This window comes from Haliotis asinina, chromosome 8 (genome assembly GCF_037392515.1).
Source record: "Haliotis asinina isolate JCU_RB_2024 chromosome 8, JCU_Hal_asi_v2, whole genome shotgun sequence".
In the NCBI taxonomy this organism is placed as follows: domain Eukaryota; kingdom Metazoa; phylum Mollusca; class Gastropoda; order Lepetellida; family Haliotidae; genus Haliotis; species Haliotis asinina.
The window spans coordinates 59,013,233-59,019,563 of record NC_090287.1 but is presented as its reverse complement, the minus strand read 5'-3'; positions in this window follow the sequence as shown (position 1 = coordinate 59,019,563).

Genomic DNA, 6,331 nt, shown 5'->3' with positions numbered 1-6,331 from the left:
AGACATCTTCTGTTGCTCTATAGCTACTGGGACATCTTCTGTTGCTCTACAGGTACTGGGGCATCCTCTGTTGCTCTACAGGTACTGGGACATCTTCTGCTGCTCTGTAGGTACTGCGACATCTTCTGTTGCTCTGTAGGTACTGGGGCATCTTCTGTTGCTCTATAGGTACTGGGACATCTTCTGCTGCTCTGTAGGTACTGGGGCATCTTCTGTTGCTCTATAGGAACTGGGACATCTTCTGCTGCTCTACAGGTACTGGGGCATCTTCTGTTGCTCTATAGGTACTGGAACATCTTCTGCTGCTCTGTAGGTACTGGGACATCTTCTGTTGCTCTATAGGTACTGGGACATCTTCTGCTGCTCTGTAGGTACTGGGACATCTTCTGTTGCTCTACAGGTACTGGGGCATCCTCTGTTGCTCTACAGGTACTGGGACATCTTCTGTTGCTCTACAGGTACTGGGGCATCCTCTGTTGCTCTACAGGTACTGGGACATCTTCTGCTGCTCTGTAGGTACTGGGACATCTTCTGTTGCTCTGTAGGTACTGGGGCATCTTCTGTTGCTCTATAGGTACTGGGGCATCTTCTGCTGCTCTGTAGGTACTGGGGCATCTTCTGTTGCTCTATAGGTACTGGGACATCTTCTGCTGCTCTGTAGGTACTGGTGCATCTTCTGTTGCTCTATAGGTACTGGGACATCTTCTGCTGCTCTGTAGGTACTGGGGCATCTTCTGCTGCTCTGTAGGTACTGGGGCATCTTCTGCTGCTCTACAGGTACTGGGACATCTTCTGCTGCTCTACAGGTACTGGGGCATCTTCTGCTGCTCTATAGGTACTGGGACATCTTCTGCTGCTCTGTAGGTACTGGGGCATCTTCTGCTGCTCTGTAGGTACTGGGACATCTTCTGTTGCTCTGTAGGTACTGGGACATCTTCTGCTGCTCTGTAGGTACTGGGGCATCTTCTGTTGCTCTATAGGTACTGGGACATCTTCTGCTGCTCTGTAGGTACTGGGACATCTTCTGCTGCTCTGTAGGTACTGGGACATCTTCTGCTGCTCTGTAGGTACTGGGACATCTTCTGTTGCTCTGTAGGTACTGGGACATCTTCTGCTGCTCTGTAGGTACTGGGGCATCTTCTGCTGCTCTACAGGTACTGGGACATCTTCTGCTGCTCTGTAGGTACTGGGGCATCTTCTGCTGCTCTACAGGTACTGGGACATCTTCTGTTGCTCTACAGGTACTGGGACATCTTCTGCTGCTCTGTAGGTACTGGGACATCTTCTGCTGCTCTGTAGGTACTGGGGCATCTTCTGTTGCTCTGTAGGTACTGGGGCATCTTCTGTTGCTCTATAGGTACTGGGACATCTTCTGCTGCTCTGTAGGTACTGGGGCATCTTCTGTTGCTCTATAGGTACTGGGACATCTTCTGCTGCTCTACAGGTACTGGGGCATCTTCTGCTGCTCTGTAGGTACTGGGGCATCTTCTGCTGCTCTACAGGTACTGGGACATCTTCTGCTGCTCTACAGGTACTGGGGCATCTTCTGCTGCTCTATAGGTACTGGGACATCTTCTGCTGCTCTATAGGTACTGGGGCATCTTCTGCTGCTCTACAGGTACTGGGACATCTTCTGCTGCTCTACAGGTACTGGGGCATCTTCTGCTGCTCTACAGGTACTGGGACATCTTCTGCTGCTCTGTAGGTACTGGGACATCTTCTGCTGCTCTACAGGTACTGGGACATCTTCTGCTGCTCTGTAGGTACTGGGGCATCTTCTGCTGCTCTACAGGTACTGGGGCATCTTCTGCTGCTCTACAGGTACTGGGACATCTTCTGCTGCTCTGTAGGTACTGGGACATCTTCTGCTGCTCTACAGGTACTGGGACATCTTCTGCTGCTCTGTAGGTACTGGGGCATCTTCTGTTGCTCTATAGGTACTGGGACATCTTCTGTTGCTCTATAGGAACATGTTCTGTAACGCCGAATAGAATATACAGTTCGTCAAAAAATAGAGGTTACATGAATGTATGTATACCCCACTTGCCCTATTGGAGCATCTTCTGTTTATCTGTAGGAACATCTTTTGAAACGCCGAATAGAATATACAGTTCTTCAAGAGAAGGTTGCATGGCTGGATGCATCTGGAATTTGCACCACAGAAAGAGTTTTTGTTGGTGAGTACCTCTAAATAGGCGAATAATGTGGCTTACGACATACCTCAATAGGTCAGTCACAGCGACAACGCGTCGTAATGCGTTTACGTCGCATACATGATGTCACAATGGCCGCCATGACAGACGTGAGAAGTAAATCGAAGTATTTCATTACCGTGTAGGGTTAGTTAACACTGATAATGTGGTCGATCATATGTCACATTGATACCAAGTTAGAATCTATATGTTCCGGTGGACTCTCGTGTCTGAATGAGTAAGTGAATGAGCTTAAGTGTTCGCCGCACTAAGCAACATTCCGTGTACATGTATAAGGCAGCAGTCTGTAAATAATCGAGTCTGGACCAGACAATCCAGTATTCAACAGCATAAGCATCGATATACGTAACTGGGAACTGCCATGTGTCAACCAAGTCAACGAGCCTGATCACCCGATCCCGTTGGTCCTCTCTTACGACAAGCATTGGCTATAGAAGATCAGTTCTAACAGGGATCTTCAAGGGTGTCACTAACGTCTTGTCAGCTAATGATTTGAGTTCCTAGCTCGGATGTGCATTTCTTCATTACAGTCAATATGCGGATGTTTTTTAACTGACACACATTGCTGTGTCTTATTTATCCAATTTCATGCAAAAACGTCAAGTCCAAGATTAACGGTGCAAAGTGATTAGAAAACATCGATTCTATGTTTATTCTTACGTAGGAATTCCCAGGGGTTCCCCTATAATGTGGACGTATCTGCCTGTGTTTCATTTCAAGGAAACTGTCGAGTGAAAAACTTATGAACGTCAGTTTCACGGTCATGTGACCTGCCTCTGGTTCATTGGGAAAACAGTGTATTCTGTAAACGTTAGATAAAAAAATATTTGATATGTAAGTTAAATGGAAGAAACTCAAACTCGACTTCACGTTTCTTTATTTCACAAAAAAACAAAACCAAACAAAAAAACCCAAAAACGCTGTATGCATGATATGATTGATGATCGATGGAAGCTGGTATTTGCCGAACTGCTGAACCCAGGCAACGACATGCGGCAACTCCATGGCGTAAATTGATAGAAGACAAGATTTGTCACTTTGTACTTTACAATGAATCATGCATATGTGTCAGCTGTGTCGTTGTGGACTGTAATGTGCGTCATGCATATGTGTCAACTGTGTCAATATGGACTGTACTGAGTCATGGAGATGTGTCAACTGTGTCGTTGTGGACTGTGATGTGAGTCATACACATGTGTCAACGTGTCACTGTGGAATGTACTGAGTCATGCAGATGTGTCAACTCTGTCACTGTGGACTGTAGTGTGAGTCATGCACATGTCTCAACTGTGTCACCGTAGACTGCACTATGAGTCATGCAGATGTGTCAGCTGTGTCACTGCAGACTGTACTGTGCGTCATGTAGATGTGTCACCTGTGTCACTGTGGACTGTATGTGATTCATACAGATTTATGAACTGTGTCACCTTGGTCTGTGATGTGAGTCATGCAGATATGTTTACTATGGCCTGTACTGTGTATTGCACTGAACGGGTGATATTAGGGGTAAATGTGTCACAGGTTACTGGTCGATGTTTGGGGTAGACGTGTCACAAATTAATGCGTCTGGTAGACATAACTGAACCGTATGTCGAGTAGATGTGACATCTTTGTCACTGTGTTTAGTGTATCGGGTAGATGCGTCCACTGGTCACTGTATTGTGCCAGTCAAATATGTTAACTGTTTCACCGGTTGCATTGTAGTGTGTCAGTTTAAGTGTCAACAGTCTTAAAGACAGATGCTAGTGAACGCATGACACGGTTTCTTCCTTTGTATTCTTAATTCTGTGTATTCTCTACGCGACGTTTCAGAGCTAATTCTTGTTCCTTCATCGGGCGAATCCATAATACGTGTCATGTATTCGCGTTCGTTCAGCTGCTAAATGCCTTTGAAAAACTACAGATACTAGTGTTTAGTATTGTGGTCAAGCTGACATATTTATTAAGCAGTTGGCATTCTCAGATTGGTAATTCTCACTTTTGGGGGGCATATTCTAAACTGAAATCACTATTAACTCCTGAGAAATACATATCCGCACTTGCTGACAGAAACGATTTGAGAAGAATCCGATGTAAGTTTCGCTGTCTTTCACATAAGTTAAACATTCAACAGTATAGGTTTGATAAAACTTTTGAGAAAAGAATGTTATTATGCACTAAGTGCCAGTTGCAGCAAATCGAGGATGAGTAACATTTTTTGCTTATTTGTCCTTATTATTTTGGAAGCCGCAAGAAAATTATTCCATCATATTATCATGCTGATCCATCACTGGCTAAATATTATCAGTTACTGACATCAACTTACTATGAACACGTATTAGCTTTAAGTATCTATTTGAAACGAAACCTGCCAATTTGAGTATATTGGCAGTACACAACCCTCCACTCTTTGTACACCGCTGTCCACTGTTTCTTATGTATATTTAATGTACGTTAGGCCATGTGGTCTTCACACTGAAATATATTGTCATTGTCATTGTCATTGACTATTGTCACTGACTATTGTCACTGGTCACAGTAAAGTGTGTCGGGTAAATGTGACGACATCGTCACTGCTCACAGTATCGTGTCTTGGAGATGGGTTTTATTTGTAGATGTGTGTGGGAAGCTTGATAATGCACTTTTGTGTGGAATATGCTATTTCATTTCCTCCTTGACAAATTAATTTGCTGCCAAACTTGGAACCAGAAATATACCACAACTATAAACCCCTGAACCCTTCAGAGACGACCTGGAAGAGCCTGACGATCATATGTTCACGCGGACAATCATGGTGGAATTGCGTAATCATGATTTCATGAAATATGAAATATATTCTGTTGAGGAATCATGCTGCCATATTGACAAACTGTAGCAATAAGCATGTTACACGGTGGTATGGTAGAAGGTTGCACATCAACCGAGAAATTGAAACATTTAATTACAAACAATATCTTAAGTAACAAACAATATCATAGGGGACAGATACAATGTCAAAAGTTATTATCTTTGTGGAAGATCTGTAAAATGATTTGCAGGGATTGGTTTACTGTCTCCGGTGTGACTGTTTGGTTCTGTTAAAGCTGCAGCATTTTCATAAAACCTGTTATCCACGAACCAGTAAAAACATGTTGCGAAACAAGTGCTTCATATGTGTCCAGACATCCTGGTGATGAATGCTGCATTTTCCAGAAGTCGTGAAATTGACTCTGGTGTTAGTTTTGCAAAGTAGTCCAAGCTGCTATTGTTTTGGAGATGTGCACATTGAAATACGTCACTTGGAATGATGAAGAACAATCTGTGACGTCATTGGCTCCGAGCTCTTTGACGAATTGTTTAGAACACATTGTTCGAAGGTCCAAACACTCTGAGTTCTCACATGCTCCATGGTGACGTACAAAACAACCATACCGCTACGACCGGCATATGTCTGTGGGAAGGTGTTGGAGTTACGATTATCTTAGTGTCGTGATAGCTTTGAACAAAGGCATCCACGTGTTTTCGGCTTCAGACTTGTAAATGGTTATGCACGGGAAGTGCACTGAAGTCATTAGACAGGTTTTGGTTCATGTGGAAGCCGTCATTTATGAAACACGTAATCGCGGCCATTACGTATTCGACTTCGCTGACGTCACATACATTGTTATGTCACAGACATGTTTCAGGATGCATGTGGCGTAATACAATCAGGGCACGCTTCACAAAGCGATTTTAGCGTCATGACCTGCGTTTGGGTGTAGGTATTAAGACCGGATAGTTTTGTGCGAGTGGGCTTGGGATGCCATTTTACAAAGACATCGCAAATCTAAGGGATCGTAACTCCGATACCTTAAAATAGATTTACGACTGTCGAACGCTAAGGTTGCTCTGCAAAACGGCAAAATGGTCCCTTTCACAAAACAATCTTTGCTCTCCGACTTGCGAAGCCAGTGACTGAGTATGAACTTCATCTTAGCGCAAAGAACTTAGTGTACAACCAAGCCGTTGTGCTGTATTACCAAGAATTTGTGTGTTTACGATATAAGTACGATCATTTTAGCGTCAATATCAATATATACAATGGCATACACAAACCTGTCTTAGCACTAAGGCCATCGTAACTCAAATACTGTAACATCGGCTTACGGTAGCCATGTCGC